The sequence below is a fragment of the Panthera uncia genome, chromosome D1 (assembly GCF_023721935.1).
Source record: "Panthera uncia isolate 11264 chromosome D1, Puncia_PCG_1.0, whole genome shotgun sequence".
Taxonomy (NCBI): domain Eukaryota; kingdom Metazoa; phylum Chordata; class Mammalia; order Carnivora; family Felidae; genus Panthera; species Panthera uncia.
This window is the reverse complement of record NC_064808.1, coordinates 9,167,580-9,186,258: the sequence shown is the minus strand read 5'-3', so window position 1 is coordinate 9,186,258 and position 18,679 is coordinate 9,167,580. Positions and strand designations below refer to the sequence as shown.

The 18,679-nt window shown below is 50.8% G+C and overlaps 1 protein-coding gene across 1 annotated transcript in view; it reads right to left on the bottom strand.

Annotated features, from left to right (window-relative positions):
• VPS37C (VPS37C subunit of ESCRT-I) overlaps window positions 1–16,670 on the bottom strand; it is a 26,187-nt gene extending 9,517 nt beyond the window's left edge. Inside the window, exon 1 of the mRNA XM_049645441.1 lies at window positions 15,901–16,670. The gene's annotated coding sequence lies outside the window, so the exon portion shown is untranslated. The remainder of the gene's footprint in view (window positions 1–15,900) is intronic.
• Between the last annotated feature and the right edge of the window lie 2,009 nt (window positions 16,671–18,679).

The window sequence follows — 18,679 nt, the reverse complement described above, 5'->3', positions numbered from 1 at the left end:
CACACCTCCGGCAAGGTCAGCAGGGCATGTGCGGAGGCCCCAGCGGGTGCAGGCTTCATTCCTCCACACAGGGGGATCCCGTGCACCCACCGGGGGAGCCCCGAGCAGAGTAACCCTCCCCCAACCACTTCACTCGGCGGGTGTCGCGCTCCGTGTCCCACACAAGGTAACGTGGCCTCGAGCAACAGGTCGCGTACAGCTCTTGGTCTCAGGACACCTCCCACCCCGAACATTATGGAGGAACCCGAAGAAGGTTCCCCTGTGTGGAGTTTAGGTGTCGGTACTGACCATATTAGGTATTAAAAGCGAGCCGTTTTTTTCATTTATTTATTTTTTTTAATGTTCCTAGAAGCTTTAAGTGGAACAGCCTGGGCTTGGAAACAACCCAATGGGAAACAACCCAATTAGTAAACGATCAGACGATCTGTGGTACGGCTGCACTAGTTATGTGCTACTCTCCAGTAAAAAGGAGCGAATTGACGTATACAACGTGAACGGATCTCAAGGGGATTCTTCTGGGTGAAGAGTCATTTCTGTAAACATGCTGCTTATATAACATAGGGGTTTTATAATCTTCTTAAGATGAGAAGGTTGTCTAGACGGAAACACCTGTTCATGGTGGCCAGGGAGAGACATTTCTCAAATACAAGAAGACGCAGGGCCCCCTGGGTGGCTCAGTCGGTTGAGCGCCCGACTTCGGCTCGGGTCACGATCTCGCAGTTTGTGAGTTGGAGCCCCGCATCAGGCTCGCTGCTGTCAGCCTGTCAGCACAGAGCCTGCTTCGGATCCTTTGTCCCCCTTTCTCTACCTCTCCCCTGCTTGCGCTCTCCCAAAGATAAATATTAAAAAAAAAAAAAAAATATGCAAGCCCTCGTATTCCATTAGCCACTAGAACAATCATGCGATCACGTGCCATGTACCCTCCGAAAACCCCACTGTATACTCACGCGAGAAACACAGTAAAAAGGAAAAGGTCTTAGCTCATGAGAATCATCCTGATCTCACAGGCAGCCTGCAAGGGTCTCAAAGACCCCCAGAGGCCCCGGAAACACACTTGGAGAGCCACTGGCCTAGCGGTTAGGAGAACGGATTCTGCAGTCAGGCTGCCTGGGTGTGATTCCTTCCCTGCTACTTAGGAGCCTCTCGGTGCCTTAGTTTTCTCCGTCCATGCCTGGCACTCAGTGCACACTCCACAAATGCCTGCCGTTACAAGGACCCTGACCACAGTGAGTACCACTGTCACCCGACCTCACGGAGGAGGCTCGGAGAGGAGAAGTAACTCACCCGAGGTCACACAGCTGGGTGAGTGACTGGGGCAGTGCCCTCCCCAGTCCGGGACTTCGCACCACGTGCCTCACAAAAGCCTGAGTTCCAAGTCTTCTCCCAGACCCAGAACTCTCCAGGGCTCTTAAATGAATTTTAACGGAGTTTTCATTTTAACTGAGCTACCCAGGGTCAAACCAGTTTGGCACCTGTTGCCTTGCTTTCCCCTCCCTCTGAGGGAACTCAGGCGGGCCCAGCCTCACCTGACAGAGGAAAAGCAAAGACCCTGGAGAGGAAGGGATTTGTCAACGGGTCCACGCGGAGGCACGATGAGAACGCAGGGCTCAATCTCCTGTGTTGTTTCTACGGAGGGACCTCTGCCAGGACCCGAAACGCACCTCCCTCGGGCGCCTAGGGCTTGGCTCGTATAGGCACGGTGGGGCCAGGCAGGAGACAGGGGTCTTCAGCCCGGGGACTGAGGCTCCAGGTTTGCAGCCCCGTGGCCATGGGCCCAGTGAGGCAGCATCAGAAGCAGCCACCACGGTCTCAAGACCAACCAGCAGAACAAGGGGGCTAACGCTCTCCAGAAGAGTCCAGGCAAGGCCACGTCCACGGGGAGATTCATACAGCGCATGCCTGCTGCACTGTCAGGCTTCCAGAGGCCAGGAGACCCACAAGACGCAGAGGCCAAGTGGGGGGGGTACGTCGAGGGGGAGGGTCTGTGCTGGGCTGGAGGCCCAGAAAGCACTGGGAGCCGGCCTGACTGGGAGGCACTGACACAGAAGCCACCCTACAGCCACCCCAGGAGACTGGCTTCCTCGATGGGCTTGCCTTCACCGACCACTTTTCCTGTTCCCCCCCCCCACCACAAAAAGGGAAATGATTTGATTAGAGAAAAGCCACCAAAACAAAACCTTTGTCAAACATTCCAGTATTTTATAACCTTCTGAACTGTTTTCCTGCTGGGGCTGACACAGAGCTCTCGATACCTCCGTGTATCTAGTGTCCATCCTTGAACCGGCAGTGAGCGTGGGCGTTCGATGGACGTCCGTGAAAGCAGAGTGGCCCAGTCCCCTCCCCGGGTCGCACAAAGAGGGGCCTGATGTTGCTACAACCTGCACGAGGCCACTGCTGCTTTCACCAGGGACGGGGACGGCCACGGCACCGAGGATGTCACCGGTCATCAAAGTTTGGCGGGAAGCTACTGTAGACACTTAGCAAGAAAGGGGACTCTGCTGTGTTAAGAATGGTGGACAATCAAGAAATAAAATTAGCTGCGGTGCACGGAGGTGTGTGGCCACTCCACGTGACAATTTTTCTCTGCCATCTAAAGCCCCACACCTGGCTCTGATGGCCTTGAAATCCCTGCAACACAAATCCCTGTAACATCTAGCTGGTGACCCGGAAAATCGCCGTCTTGCAGACAGCGGGAATTCTCCCCAAAGTGGGCCATGAATGAAGCACAGATCTCTTCAGAGACCACGCTCTCCCGGCACTGTCCCTGCCTGGGACGCCCCATCCCCAGGGGGGGTGCTCCTAGGTGCCAAGGTTGCCCCCACTTCCCTCCCAGGTAGGCACCTTCGCGTGCACCTTCTTGAACTCGGAAGATCAAAGGGACGGGAGAGTGTTCTGGCTCCTGTCTGTGATGACTATCCCGGCCGCTCCCCGACCGGGAAAGATGACCGCCCGCATACCCAGAAAAAGAAACATCTCAGCCCCGTGGTTGCAAAAGACCACTCTCCTGTGTCGATGCCATTTCACTGCGGGCTTCAGAACAGGCCCCTTAGCCAACTCTGCCATTAGTTTATATAATCACTCCAGTAACTAAAGCAAACATGAGGCTTAATTATCCCTATTTCAGAGATGAAAGGAAGCCCAGAAACAAACAGGGTATTACCCAAGGTCCTATAAGCTGTTGGGGTCACACCACGGGAGGCCCAAGTCTCCTTCCACCCCTGCTGCTGTAACATCACAAGCACCTCTGCCCCACCTGCCCTGCCCTCTGCAGGAGAGCCACGAAGATGCTTTAGTTATAAGGCTGCCCGAGATGCAGAGATTACAATCCCACGCGAGCACGCCAATTATCCAGGCCCATCCTGGGTCCCCACCTCCGGGACAGAGGTGGCTCACGACCCCGCCCTCCGACAACAGCTCAGGCCTGGGCTGGCAAGTGTAATCTTGTAGGGATTTATCGTGGCTTCCCCTGCCCTTGGAAGCTCCCGAGGCCTTTCAGAAGTCACAGAGCCACCCCCTGATTCTCAGGGCCACCCGGTGAGGCTGAACACAGCAAGCACTTCTCTGGGTTCAGAATTTGGAAAAGGAGGGGCGAACAGGACATTCTGCCCAAGGCCCACAAAGCAGGTGCCCCTGAAGCCTGGGCACCCACCGCCAGGAAAATCCAAACCGGCACTCCTCAAAGCAGCTGTGATCAGGGATGTTACAACGCAGACAACCGGGACATTATGGAGAAGTCATCTGGGGACCCCCGGTCCACGGGCTTTGCTTCTCGAGCCTGACAAGTGCAATCACCACGCCCCTCAGCACCCCAGGCCCTGACTCAGACCCCCTTCTGCTGGCCAAGTTGCCCAGGAGGATGCTGGGTACTTCTCAGGTGGGGTCTGCAGGAGGGGACAGGGGAAAAGACACGGGCCCCCTTGAAGGCAGGGGGATGGTCTTGTTCACCTGTGTCTCCCCAGTGCCTGGCACAGACCCTGGCCCACTGATAGCTCACAGCAGGGCTTCCAGAAAAAACAGACCACGGCAGGGAGGGAGAGGACAGGTCAGTCAGCTGGCAGACAGTCATATGCAAGATGTGGAGATTCGAGAACAGGACTACTTCCCTTTACCACGCCTTCCTTCATCTCTCTATGCCTTCACTGAGCAAATGTTTACGGAGCAGTTACTACCCGCCAAGAGCTGCACAAGACCCCAACTAAAAGGAGGAAGGATGATTGGGGGAAGAGGGGTGCAAATAAACTCTGAGTTTTTACTATGCACCAGGCACAACCCCAACATATAAAACTGAGGCCAGGGCACCTGGGTGGCTCAGTCAGTTAAGCGTCTGACTTCGGCTCAGGTCATGATCTCACAGTTCGTGGGTTCGAACCCCGTGTCGGGCTCTGTGCTGACAGTTCAGAGCCTGGAGCCTGTTTCGGATTCTGTGTCTCCCTCTCTCTCTGCCCCTCCCCTGTTCATGCTCTGTTTCTGTCTCAAAAATAAATAAACATTAAAAAAAAAAAATCTGAGGCCAACTCCCCTCGACGCAATTCAGTTTTTATTTATTTATTTTTGAGAGAGACAGAGACAGCGTGGGCAGGGGAAGGGCAGAGAGGATCCTAAGCAGGCTCAGCGCTGCCAGCACAGAGCCTGATGCAGGGCTGGAACTCACGAAACTGTGAGATCATGACCTGAGCCGAAAACAAGAGTCGACGCTTAACCGACTGAGCCACCCAGGTGCCCCTCGATTCAGTTTTAAAAAGCAAAAACCTTGAGAACCCATCACGGTGAATGCAGGGACAAGGGGCCGTAGCACAGGTGGGGACCAGTGGAGTGAGGAGGGGAAAGGTGGACGGCTCTGAGGGGCGGGGGTGTCAGAGGCCTGCAAGTCCTCACTGAAGGGGGGCAGCTGGTGTTGGGACAGGAGCCAGAGGGCCAAGGGCAGGTGACAGCAGGGCCCTTGTAAGGAGCCGCTGTAGACCCACACAGCGGAGAGAGGAGAGGAGAAGGCTGGAGGCACAGGCAGGTGGCTCTACAGCATTCACAAGTACAGCGAGATAACACCTCTGTTTGGGGGATGACACCATCGACTCAAAGGGAATCAGACTGGGAACAAAGTGGGAAAGGCAAGGCATGTGCTAATCTGCGTTCCCTCCGCGAGGAGAGAAAAAGTCACTGTTTCCTTGCTAATAAAAAGGAAGAAAAACTTTTTGTTTTGTTCTGTTTTGTCTCCTCCGCAGCTCTCACCTACACCCGAGCTCATGAACTCGGGCACCCACCCAGGGCCAGGCAGGCACTGGCGTCAGGGGCCAGCCCAGCGCAGGCACCTCCTGCAGGAAGGAGGGCGGCCCAGAGCTGCCAGGTCTCCCGGGGAAGCCAGGAATGCAGATGCAAGGGACACCTCTCCCTTTTTAAAATTCCAGTAGCCAACACAAAAGTTGTAAAACGACGAAACGCCGGGTGGGTCCCTCCACAAGAGACACGTGCCCGGAGGACAGATGCCACAGAAAAGCAGGGAGGACAGGGGGATGAGGTGACAAGGGCACTGCACGGGCACCCTGGGCCCACCTTTTGCCACCAAGCGCTGAGAATGGGGGCCGACGAGGCTGGAGCAGCCACCAGTAGCAAGGGGACGGCCCCGGGGCCCGGGTAGTACGCACGCAACCAGGAGGGGAAACAAAGTCTCCGGCCACTGGCCCTGCATCTCTCGGTGTCGCCTTCTTTCCATCACTTGATATCTTGGCTACATCGATCTCACACATCCGGAACAAGAGGAACACGATCTAGCGAGGATAGCGAGGCCCAAAGGTGACTACATGACACCCCGGGGGGTGGAGGCCAGAGGAAGTGCCCTTTCCCGCTGCTCCCTGGGGTGGGGTGGAGGGGGCTGAGGATGTCTCGAGGGAGAAGGGTGCCGGGAAGGGTTCAAATTCAGGGCCGCCTTCCAGATCTGTCCTTGATGGGGGAGAGAGGGGGACAACGCGCTGGTGGCTCTTGCTCAATCTCCATCTTTGCCAGGACTGTTCAGCTCAAAAACAAATAGTTTCAACTGATATCAGATCCTTTCCAAGGGTAAACGCTAAAAAAAAAAAAAAAAAAAAAAAAGTAAGGCTGCCTTAAAAAAGTCGGTTAGGCATCCTGATTCTTGATTTCGGCTGTGGTCATGGCCTCACAGTTCGGGAGTTCGAGCCCCATGTCAGGCTCCAGGCTGTCAGCCTGGAGCCTGCTTGGGATTCTCTCTCTGCCCCTCCGCCGCTCACCTGTGCACGTATGCACTCATACGGGCGCTCTCGCTCGCTATTTCTCTCAAAATAAATAAACTTAAAAAAAAAAAAAAGAAAGTAGAGGGGCACCTGGATGGCTCAGTCAGTTAAGCATCCGACTCTTGGTTTCAGCTCTGGTCACCATCTCACGATCTTTGTGAGTTCGAGCCCTGCGCTGTCAGTGCCCAGCCTGCTTGGGATTCTCTCTCTCCCTGTCACTCTCTGCCCCTACCACCTCTCTCAAAAATAAACTAAAAAAAAAAAAAAAAAAAAAAAAAAAAGTAAAGCAAAATGCAGTATTTTCTGAGCTCAGATCAGAACAAGGTATGCCAACCTTGGAGCTGCCTGGTGCCTCTTCCGCCCCTTGTCTCTGTTTGAACAGTTAATGCCAGCATTCCCCCAACAGGATGCAGAGAAAAGCACGGAATGTGGACTGATGCCCAGGGTCTGCGCTTTGGCTCCACAACCCTGGAGCTGTGTGATCCTGATCAAGTCTCTTCACCTCAGTTTCCTTACCTGGAAAATGGGCCCTGTGACGATAATCCTATCGTAGGGGTTTTGTGCCTCAGATGAGCACACGGCCCCGAGATGGCTTTGCGAGCTCCAGAGCACTGAACAAATGTTATTTATTCTGCCTCTTGGGGGTAATCCGATGATTCGGGCGCCTCCTGACGCCCCTGGAGCTCAATATCGAGTCAAGCAAAATGACTGCCATAACTGAATCGGGGCCCAGACTGTGACTGGGCAGGGTGCCTCTGGATTTCCCGGCTCCTGGCTGGAGATAAAGCACAGGTTCCAGTCGCTCCCCTCCTCACCGCTCCCACACCACACTGACTTGCAAGCTACTTCAAGCCCAAAATCACCCTGCAGGGAGCCTTGTAAAGGCCGTGGGCTTCTTGTACATTTCCCACAAGTAGCAAGTAGTTACCATAGCAACCTGTGCAGTTCCCTATGCCTGAGTTAGAGAGGCCTGGCCCCATCCCACCCCTCGTGGCAAAAACACCTGCGGTTGCCTTAGAAACCTTCCTATTCCTGCAGCTTAATGAGGATATATTTGTTGACCTGATCTAGTTTTCTTTTCCTAGAATGATTCTAGCCGCTCACCCAAGTATCAGACCATTCAGTCACTTGACTTCCCACAGGACTTAATAAAAACAGATCAAACCATCAGGCACCGCTCACCTGGCCCAAAGCACCATCGAACTGACCTTTCCTTCAATTTGAAAAGTTGGTACGTAAGCACCAGAAGGGAGCCTTCTTAAGTCTTCTCTCTTTCTAAGGAATTTCTGGGGTTGGGAACTCCTCCCCACCCCCCAGTGCTAAATAGTTACGACAGCATGAAGGGAAGTGGAAAGAGTTCAGGGCTTAAGAACCAAATATTCCTGGACTGAAGTCCCAGCTTGACCTTTTACTAGCTGTATGACCTTGGCAAATTATTCCGCCTTTCTTACTGTTTCTCACTGGTGAAATGGGGCTAACGCTACCAACATCATGAGCTGTTGTAAGGACTTAAAGAGAATTCAGCGAGATCACTGCTAGAGGTGCCAGAAAAACCACCAGGCAGGCGTTCGGTAGCATTAATTCACACGCTCACACCTTACTTTTGGAAAATGCTGCCTGACAACCTGGCCAGATACCCAGCTAGGCTCAGGAGGGAGGGCAGGTCCCCAGGAAAGCTAAGGATGTGGCTTTCGGAAACAGGCTCCAAACCAATCTGAACAAAGATCCTCAAATATAAGTGCACCTGTACATCAACGGAGGGATATACAACCTCTCAGGACGAGGCTTTCGGAAGGCAATTGTCATCTTTACATAGTATTTATGTAACAACCACATGCTCCTCGGGTCTACTGAATAACTCTATCTGACCCCCTTTTCCCAGAGGCAGGCCCCTAAGTGAGAAGATCCAGGAAATGAGCCCATTTACTGTGCCAGACGCAGGGGGCACTCCAGAGTGGCCCAAGACTTCTGCGAACTGCCTCTACGGGCTAAGTGGCCGGCGGGGTGGGGGGGCTGTCCATCAGCAGGGGACAACCTATGGAGCCTGAGCCAGACAGCAGGATGTGGAGCCCCTGGTTACGTAAAGTCCCTGGATGACCCAGCCTGTCCCCTAAAGGGACCCTTCCCATGCCTGCGGGGCATATTCCCCTCAACAGCATTCCTCAACGGCATTCCAGGAGTGACTACCTCAACCGTCACCTTTTTCCCTCCCCAAACCACACTCTCTGCCTGACCCCCATTTCCATCATGCCCTCAGCTTCGCGCCCTCGCTCCCGATCTTCCAGGCCACCCGAGACACCTGTGATGTCCAATCACCAGGTTGTATCTGGTCATTGCTCCAGAGTGTTTTGATCCGGGCACCTTTGGATTAATTTTTGGAAGCACCGCTTCCAGCGCCCTCCGCCCTCCAGCTTCCCTGAAAGCCAGCCATCCCCTCCCTCCCTGGTCCCCATCCCTCCAGCTGTCAGGACCTCCACTTCCATCCTCTTTTCCCACTTGCCCGGTGCACCCTGTTGCTTTGCTAGTTTTCCAAATTTCCAAAGTTGTTCCCCTTTAAAACATTCCCCCAAGCCCCCGGGGCACAGAACAGATCCCGGAAGCCATGCTCCTCCCGGAAGGGGGAGGGGGAGAGCCCTACTCTCCCAGCTGGTCTCCCCCAAAGCCTCAAGGGGGCCCTCAGGGCACCTTCCCAGAGCACATTTTGAAAAGCCCTGCCCTCATCCCTCACCTATGCCCAAGCCCCCCTCCTCCACTCTGTTGCAGCTGTGATATCTCAGCAGCAGGGCAGAGGGAGGGAGGAAGAGAGCAGGATGAACACTTTGGGAGAAAGAGCAAGAAATGCTTCCCAGAGGAGAGCTGACATCTGAAGGACAGGCAGGCATTCGCAGGATGGGGAAGGCACGGGAAAGGACTTTCCGGCCCCGGGGAAGGCAAGGGCAAAGCCAGGGTCATTCAGCTGGGAACTCCTTGGGGGCAGGGGCGGAACCAGGCTTTGCTCAGTGCCCCTCCCCAAGCCTCACTGTCCCACCAGCACAAGAGGAAGGAGGACAGTCCCCACGGATGGCGTGCAGAGCACTTGCGAGGTACAGGGCAGTGTTCTAGGCGCTCTGCGCGCAGCAGCTCGTATGATCCTCACAACGCACCTTCACGGCTGTGTCCCCCTCGGCTTTTCTCGCTTTACAGACAAGACACCTGCGTCGAAGGAGTCTCGTGCTTGATCAGTCTCACAACGAGGAAATGGTAGAGCCTGAGTGTCACTGGGGGGGGTCTGGCTTTACGGCCCGTCCCCCCCACCGCCGCACTCCACCGCCTCTCGGTCAAGCGCATGTCCCTGGAACGCAGTGCCCGGCCCCGGGGACAAACTTACTAAGTGATCGTTATTACTGATGCCTTTCGATTCGACTTCTAAAGAACAGGGCCTGGTCTCTCCCGATGGCACTGGGAACACTACCTCCTTCGGGCCTCGGCCCTGCAGGGAAAGCCCAGTGGCTAACGGCTCTGGAAGACACACAGCCCTGAGCCCTCGGTCACTACTGGCTAGAGACCTTGGGCAGGCTACTGCACCTCTCTATACCTCAGTTTCTTCTAGAAGACAGGGTTTTGACGAGGATGAAATGAATCACTGCCCGGGAAGTCTAATGCCCGGCTCTCAGGCCAGGCTCAACGAGCGGTCAGGATCTTCATCACCAGGGCTGAGCTCCCACATGGCCCGTTCCCTGCCTGGACACTGAGGAGGGGGAACTTAAGATTCCTCCAGAGACGCCATCAATCAACGGCACAACATAAATCCAATGGCTGGATGTGACTCAGATCAATAATGTTCCGCTTCAGTCAGTATGGTGGCCAAGAAACAGGTTACTTGACAAGTAGCCCATTCTGGAAATTTCTCAACAGTGAAACCCAACCCAGACACTCTGCAAAGCCTCTTCCTTCTCTGGCCCACGGCTCAGTGAAAAGAAAACCGTCCACACCCACCTGCCATTTCCTTCTTCCTCTGCCCCAACTGTTCAGGTGATTCAGGAAGGTGCTTAGCCTGCAGCTGTCGGCCTCCCCACACCCGACACTGGCTAATCTGCACGGAGCAAGCTGAGCTGGCAGCTTCAATCATCCGTTTAGGAAGGGTCAGGATTGAGGTCAAGGCAAAGGCACACTCAGGACACATATCCAGGAGTCTGTATGAGGCCCCTCGAGGTTTGTCTATTCAAAGTCCAAGGCAATGAAACTCGCTGTTCTTACCGGTTTGGGGCCATCCTAGGCTGGTAGAAGGTGAGACACCTGTAGACCCTACCTCTGCCGATGACGTCTGACACTATGAACTTCTCGGTGCCCCCCCCCCCCCCACGCACCCCAAGGCGGGCAGGTGTGCCGAGGGCAACAGGGTAGCCACAGGAAAAGAGAAACTAGGCCAGAGCCTCCTCATATCTGCTCTCGACTCAGGCAGGGCTCCTCGAAGGTCATTATCAAACAAGCAAAGGCCATTACCAAATAGGCAACGCCTTATCAGCGGCTGCCCTGGGCTCTGCACTCATTTTCATCCTCTGGCAGAATGCCCACTCCGAGCCAGCCTCTCCAGCAGCTGCCCACCTGGTTCTAACAGACTTCAACCTCGCCAGCCCTCTCCCACATACCCCAGTAATCTCTAAAGGACACAGCCAGTCAGGGCACTCACATCCCTGCTTAAACCTTCCATAGCTCCCCAGTGCTTTGGTATTATATTCAAAATCTTGTGCTCCTTGGCTTGACAGGCACGGTCCTAGATCAACTGATCCCAAACCTCCCTTTTCATCTAGATCGCCCTCCACTCCCTCATGGGCTGCTCACCCTGCCCCAACTCTCTGTTCTACCCACTGGCCCCAGGACAGGCAACAGGCTTCCAATCACTTGACACACACTGTGCACCTGTATAAAGATGAGTGGGACGGGGACTCTGCCCCCAAGGCGTTCCCAGCCCTGCCATCCAGCCTTTGCTCCTCCTGCTCTTCTGCCTGGAATACTCTGTCCTCTGCCTCCTCCAGCTTGAAAATGCCTGTCCAGCCTTCAAATGCCAGCTCCTTCTCCCACCCTCCCATAGTGTTCTGGAAGTACCGCCCAGCATTTAGGATACAGGGCTCAGCCAGACTGTGAGCTCCCCAAGGGCACAGCCCACACAGCCCGTGTGTCAGTCAGGTCTGCAACCCAGCACTGGGTCAGTGCCTAGCACACACAAGGCGCTCGATGAGAGCTGACCGCAAAGGGCACCTGCTCTTGGCCGACACATGGGAACAGGGACTAGATTTCTCTCCTGCCTCAACCAACCAAAAAGCCAGACAAAATAAATAAAACCATGATTTTTCAGACAATGGGCATCAGGCATTTCGGGAAAGTGATTTCTGAGAGGGAGGAACAACTGCCCTAGCTCACTGCCCAGAAAGGGGTTTCAGGCCACGATGCAGGGAGAAAGTACCCAGGCCTGCCAGTCTTGGAGGCCGACAATCTCCCCGGGGTGGGGAAAGCAAGGTGGGAGTCCAGGGAGGTCAAGGCAGCCAGACTTTATAGGAACTAAAACCAGAGAGGAGATAGCTACACAAAGGGAGAGCTCTGGAAATCTATGAAGGGTCCCCCTCCACTTTTTGGCTGCGTAGTACAGATCAGGATCAGAGGGAACGATCCTTGGACCCAAAGTTGAGCCAAGAATAATTTCTGTCTCAGCCAAAGTGGAAAACCTAGCATGAAGAAGGTACTGCCTTGTTCTGATCCCACATGACAAAATTAAGAGCGAGTCTTTAAAGGATGAAACTGTTTCCAAGTAACTTAACAGTGTCCCAAAACAATGCCAAGAATATTTATAGAAATACAGAAATATCCAGCATCCATAAAATTCTCAACATCTGACATCAATCAAAAATTACCATACAAAGAAGCAAGAATGCTTTTCCATTAACAGAAACACTCAGAAATACAGATAACAGGGACGCCTGGGTGGCTCAGTCAGTTGAGTGTCCGACCCTTTATTTTGGCTCAGGTCATGATCTCATGGTTTGTGGGATTGAGCCCCGCATCATGTTTCAAGCTGACAGCACAGAGCTCGCGTGGGATTCTCTCTCTCTCTCTCTCTCTGCCCCTCCCCTACTCGTTTGCATTCTCTCTCACTCTCTCTCAAAATAAAGAAACTTAAAAAATATATATAGATAACAGAATTAGCAGAAAATGACATTAAAATGGCCACTATAACCATGTTCCATATATTCAGGAAGCTAAAGGAAAAAACTGAGTTGCAGAGATGGAAACTATGATGTCTGAGATAAAAAGTATACCGGGCAAACGTAGCAACAGATGAGGCAAATGACAAAAGCTTGATAAACCTGAAGAAGCGACAATACGAACTATCCAAAACCACCACAAAGAGAAAAATAAAAAGACCGGGGAAGAAAATGAAGGAAGCATCAGAGAGCTGTGCAACAACTTCAGGCATCCTAAATACTTGTAACTGGAGTCCCCAAAGGAGAGAGAGAAAGGAGAACACAGAAAGTGTCTGAAGAATTAACTCGGCTCTCCAAATTTGACAAAATCTATACAAACCCACAGATCCCAAAAACTCAGCTGACCCAAGAACAATAAACCTGAAGAAAAGCACACCAAGGCATATCATAATTAAATTGTTCAAAACCAGCAATAGAAGAAAAGCTGCCAGAAGGAAAAAGGGCACATCAGGAATGGAAGCCCGAAAATCAGAGACACGACAGATTATTCATTTGAAATAATGCAAGCCGGAAGACACTGGAACCACATCTTTAAAAATGCTGAAAGTACGAGTCAATTAAGAATCCTATACCCAGGGAAAATGCCTTTCAATACCAAAGGCAAAATAAAGACTCTCTTAGGCATCCAAAAGCTGAAAGAATTCATCACCTGCAGACCAGCACTGCAAGAAATAGTAAAATGAGACAGACTCTGAAACAAAATGGATTTACACAGAGGGATGAAAAACACCAGAAATGATAAACATGTAAGTAAATATATATTTTTTTCTTTTTGATCTCTTTACAAAATAATTGGCTGTTTACAGCAAAAATCATCACAATGTGGGGCACCTGAGTGGCTCAGTTGGCTAAGCGCCCAACTTTGGCTCAGGTCATGATCTCACAGCTCTTGAGTTCAAGCCCCACACCAGGCTCCCTGCTGTCAGCACAGAGCCCACTTCGGATCCTCTGTCTCCCTCTCTCTCTGCTCCTCTTCTGCTCATGCACATGAGTTCTCTCTCTCTCTCTCTCAAAAATAAACAATTTAAAAAAATAATAATAACGATGTATTATGGGATTTATAACACACGTACAAGTGAAATGTGTGGTAACAATACAAAGTCCAGGAGGAAAGTAATAAATGTATACTATTGTGAGGTTCTTATACTATATGTAAAGTGGTATAATACCATTTGATGATAGACTGTGCCAGGTTAAAGACTCATACTATGAAGCTTAAGGCAACTGCTAAAAAACAAACAAAAAAGAGTTATAGCAAATAAACGAGGCAAAGTGAACAAAATGAAACCAAAAAAATTACTCAACCCCAAAGAGACCAGAGGAAAAAGGAAATGGGAACAAAGAATATTGGGCAAACTGAAAACAAATAGCAAGATAACAGTTAAGCCCAACTATACTAATAATCGTATTAAGTATAAATATTCTAAATATCCCAATTAAAAGGCAGAGATTACAAAATTGAATTTTACAAAATGCAAAACCTACCTATACGTTGCTTACAAGAACCCACTTTAAATACGAAGGCACAAATAATTTAAAAGTAAAAGAATATAAAGAAATACACCAAGTAAACACTAATTTTTTGAACACTATCTATTTTCAAATTGTGGTAAAACATATACAACATGAAATTTACCATTTTAACCTTTTTTTTAATTTTTTGTTAATGTTTATTTATTTTTGAGAGAGAGAGACAGAACGTGAGCAGGGGAGGGGCAGAGAGAGAAAGGGAGACACAGAATCCGAAGCAGGCGCCAGGCTCCGAGCTGTCGGCACAGAGCCCGATGTGGGGCTCGAACTCACGAACTATGGGATTGTGACCTGAGCCGAAGTCAGATGCTCAACCGACTGAGCCACCCAGGAGCCCCCATTTTAACCTCTTTTAAGTGCACACTTTTGTGGCATTAAGGACATTCACACGGTTATATTACCATCACCACCACCCACCTCCAGAAGTTTATCATCCCAAAACGAAACTCTATACCCATTAAACATTAATTCCCCATTCGTCCTCCTCAGCCCCTGGCAACCACTATTCTGTCTGTCTCTATGAATTTAACTACTCTCGGAACCTTACGTAAGAGAAATCGTGCAGTATTTGTCCTTTTGTGACTGGCTTGTTTCATTTAGCATTATTTCTTCAACTTTCGTCCAGGTGGTACTATGTGTCAAAGTTTCCTTCCTGTTTAAAGCGAGATAATTTCTATGTATGTATCACATTTTGTTTATCCATTCATCTGTCGATGGACACTTGGGTTGCTTCCACGTTTTGGCTATTGTGAATAATGCTACCATGAACATTGGTGTACAAACATATTGTTTGAGTCTCTGCTTCTACTTTTTTCAGGCATATACATAATTGGAATGGCTGGGTCATATGGTGATTGTGTATTTAATTTTTGGAGGAGTTGCCATACTGTTTTCCGCCGTAGCCGTGCCCTCGACTTTCTGACCAGCAATAAGGGTTCCAATTTCTCCACATCCTGTTGCCACCACTTCTGGGTTTTTTGTCATTTTGATTCGCATTTCCCTAATGACTAGTGTCGTTGAGTATCTTCATGTGCTTAATTGGTCATTTGTGTATCTTCGGAGAAATGTCTATTCAAGTCCTTTGCCTATTTTAGTCATATCATTTGTTTCTGTTTTCTATTTTGAGTTGTAGTTCTGTATACATTCTGGATATCAATCCAACAATTTTTTGAAAGCTGGATTGCCTACATTAATATGAGACCATGTAGATTTCAGAGCAAAGAATATTACCAGGGACTGAAAGGGTCAATTCATCCAACAAAAACACTCCAAATGTTTATGCACTTAATAACAGAGCTTCAAATTGCATGAAGCAAAAACTGATAAAACTACAAGGAGAAATGAACAGACCAACAATTACAGTTGTAAGTTTCAATGACCCCCTTTTTCAATAAGGGATAGAACAAGTAAACAGAAAAGCACTAAGCAGTTAAGACCTGAACAGCACTACCAGCCAACTCAGCGGACATTTATACCACACGCCAGACAGCAAAGCAGGAAACACCTTTTTCCCAAGTAGTCACAGAACACTTACCAGGGAAGATCATATCCTGCGCCACAAAACACGCCTCAGTACATTAAAACGTTTCAAGTCACACAAGCTACATCCACTGTTTACAAAGACATTAAGTTAGAAAGCAGCATTTATTGGACATAAAGAGAGTAAAGTAAGAGGATATGGCTGACTTTGTGTCTTCCACTATTTGTAATCCTGCTGAGGAGGAATCACATGAATTAGCAGTGGGACTAAAAGTACTGCCGTGTCTTCAATGCTAGGCATACCTGACCTGGGCTATCTGTTTGATAACGTATTCATGGTTGAGTCTCTCCTTCTCTCCACTCTCCAGCCCATCCTAAGCCCCAGGGGCACCACCTAAATCACGACAAACCTGTTTGGTATTTGCTCAAGTCTTTCACAGAAACCAGCGAAGGGAAAGAGAAACGCAGTGGAGGGAGCACCTGCGAAGTAACATGGCTTTTAAAGCTCCCGAATCCTCAGAGACATCGCCACGATGGAGATCTCTGTTACAGGGCAACTATCCAGGAACAAACCGGAACCTTATGAAAACTCCAAACTCTGAGCAGAAACTAATAGAATTTTGGAACAACAGAGATCCAGTGGGATTAAAGCAAGGTCTTCAATGACCTAATTATGTCAGCCTGGAAAAACCCTACTGGTCCTGGCCAAAAGTATCGGGAAATGATCCGCATGGCTAGTTAGCCTGATGCCCTCTCAACAGCAGATCTATGTCGGAGTAGCAAATTGCACAGCAGTAAGTAAAAAGAAAACGAGAATCCTTAGAAATAATCTCAATTCCAAGAACAAAAATCTACAAGCCCCTGAAAGTGGTGCTTCCCACTCAGTCGGTTAAGCAACCAACTTAGGCTCAGGTCATGATCTCACAGTTCGTGAGTTCAAGCCTCGTGTCGGCCTCTGTGCTGACAGCTCAGAGCACGGAGCCTGTTTCAGATTCTGTGTCTCCCTCTTTCTTTGCCCCTCCCTCTCTCTCTCAAAAATAAATAAACATTTAAAAGTTTTTAATGAAAAAAAAGGTGGTGCTTCACAAATCTGACTTACAGTAAGAATTACTCAATGCATGTATTAAAAATACAGATTCCTGGGACCCCTCCAGACAAATCTCCAGAGGTTTGACTCTGTATTTTTTTTTTTAATTTTTTTTCAACGTTTTTTATTTATTTTTGGGACAGAGAGAGACAGAGCATGAACGGGGGAGGGGCAGAGAGAGAGGGAGACACAGAATCGGAAACAGGCTCCAGGCTCCGAGCCATCAGCCCAGAGCCTGACGCGGGGCTCGAACTCACAGACCGCGAGACCGTGACCCGGCTGAAGTCGGACGCTTAACCGACTGCGCCACCCAGGCGCCCCATGACTCTGTATTTTTAACAAGCATCACAGATGATTTTTTTTTAATGTTGTTGAAGTAGGCTTCACGCCCAGCGTGGAGCCCAACACGGGGCTTGAACTCACGACCCTGAAATCAAGACCTGGGCTGAGATCAAGAGTCCGATACTTAACCGACTGAGGCACCCAGGTGCCCTGCATCACAGGTTACTCTTAAGGTCCAGCAAACACATGAGCTTTGAAATGAGACTACCGGGGTAAAAAATCCCAATTCGGCCACTTACTGGCTGTGTGACCAAATTATGTAACACCTCTACAACTCACTTTTCATCTGTAAAATGGGATCACCACCTACCCTGAAGTATTCTCAGAATTCAGTATGCTCACAAAGCCCCTAGAACAGTGCCAAGAGCACATGGCAGTCAAGAAATCAGACCCACTGCTTACCTAAATGAACAAGTCTAAAATTAAATGTTCCACCTAATGGAAACTACAAAGGCACCAAGCCAGTTTCCAAGATAATCGAGGAAAAAAGCCTTTCTGGACACTAGGACCACCAAGAACAAAGACTCTCATCTCACTTCAGCGCCCGATATTTCACCCAAGCCCTTCCTCCCACCCAGAACCACAAAGTCCAGGCCTGGGCAGGGCCGCAGCTCTGCACAAGAGCCCAGGAAAGTCATCCCTTCCCAAGTCCCTCTGTCACCGCCACCTCCAGCTCCAAGACTGACAGTCCTGAGAGTCAGGTGGCAGCATCTTGGGTGCAATGACTCCTGGAAAAGAGGCAAGGAGCCAACGAAGGGAGTGGAAAAGGGCTGAGTCAGCAAGAGGATCACTGAGACACTGCTGAAGCGAAGGGAAGTGAGTCTGTGAAGTTTCCAGAGCTAAAGGTGGACGTTCCTGGGGTGGATGAGCCCAGACCCTGTACTAAGAAAGTCCTGACGGTCTCAGGGGCTGAAACGCCAAGGTGTAGGGTCAGCTCTGCCAGGAACTCACAACATAGCCCCGGGTTACTCCTTCTCCCATCCATAAAGTGGGAAAATAAGCACCTCATTGGCTGCGGGAACGAAAGGAGGAATCAGGCACATACTGGAGATACACAGACACACGCATACCACTGCCATCTGTACCCAAGAACCAGACACGTACTGGAGAAAGTTAGACAGATAGATATATAGAGATATATAAATAATGTACGTACACGTATAAAATACACACACACACACACACACGCACACACACACACCAATGCCTTTCTACCCAGCAGGTCCAGGGGTAGGGTTTGGTCAGGGACGCTGGAAAAAAGGTAAGAACAGACTAAAGGCTGAAAGCTCTGGTTCTTTCCCTGCGCTGGGGAAAGGGCACAGGCGGGGAGTCACAGACCAGGATCACTGCGACCCTACTCTGCCACCGGCCTCCCATTCGACCTCTGGCAAGTCAAATCCCACTCTGAGGCCTGCTTTCCCATCTGTATAATGGGCAAACGGACTCCAACGTCACTAGAACTATGACCAACAAGATGCTCAAATATGGAATGGGGGTGGGGGGTGGAGGGTAGCGGTGAGGGGGTGGGGTGGGGCGGGGCCAGACGCTCCACCTGCAGGGGGAAGGGAGGGGAGGGCGCAAGGGGCAGGGGCGCCGGCCTCCCTCCCTTCCGCTGCGAGGGGCAGGGGCGCCGGCGGTAGTCACGCGCCCTTCGCGCCCAATCACCGGCGTCTGCCAGGACGAGGCGGACAGGCGGGGGCGCGCCGGGAGCCACTGCCAGCGCCACCCCTTTCCCCGTCCTCGCCCCTCCCCGGGTCCCG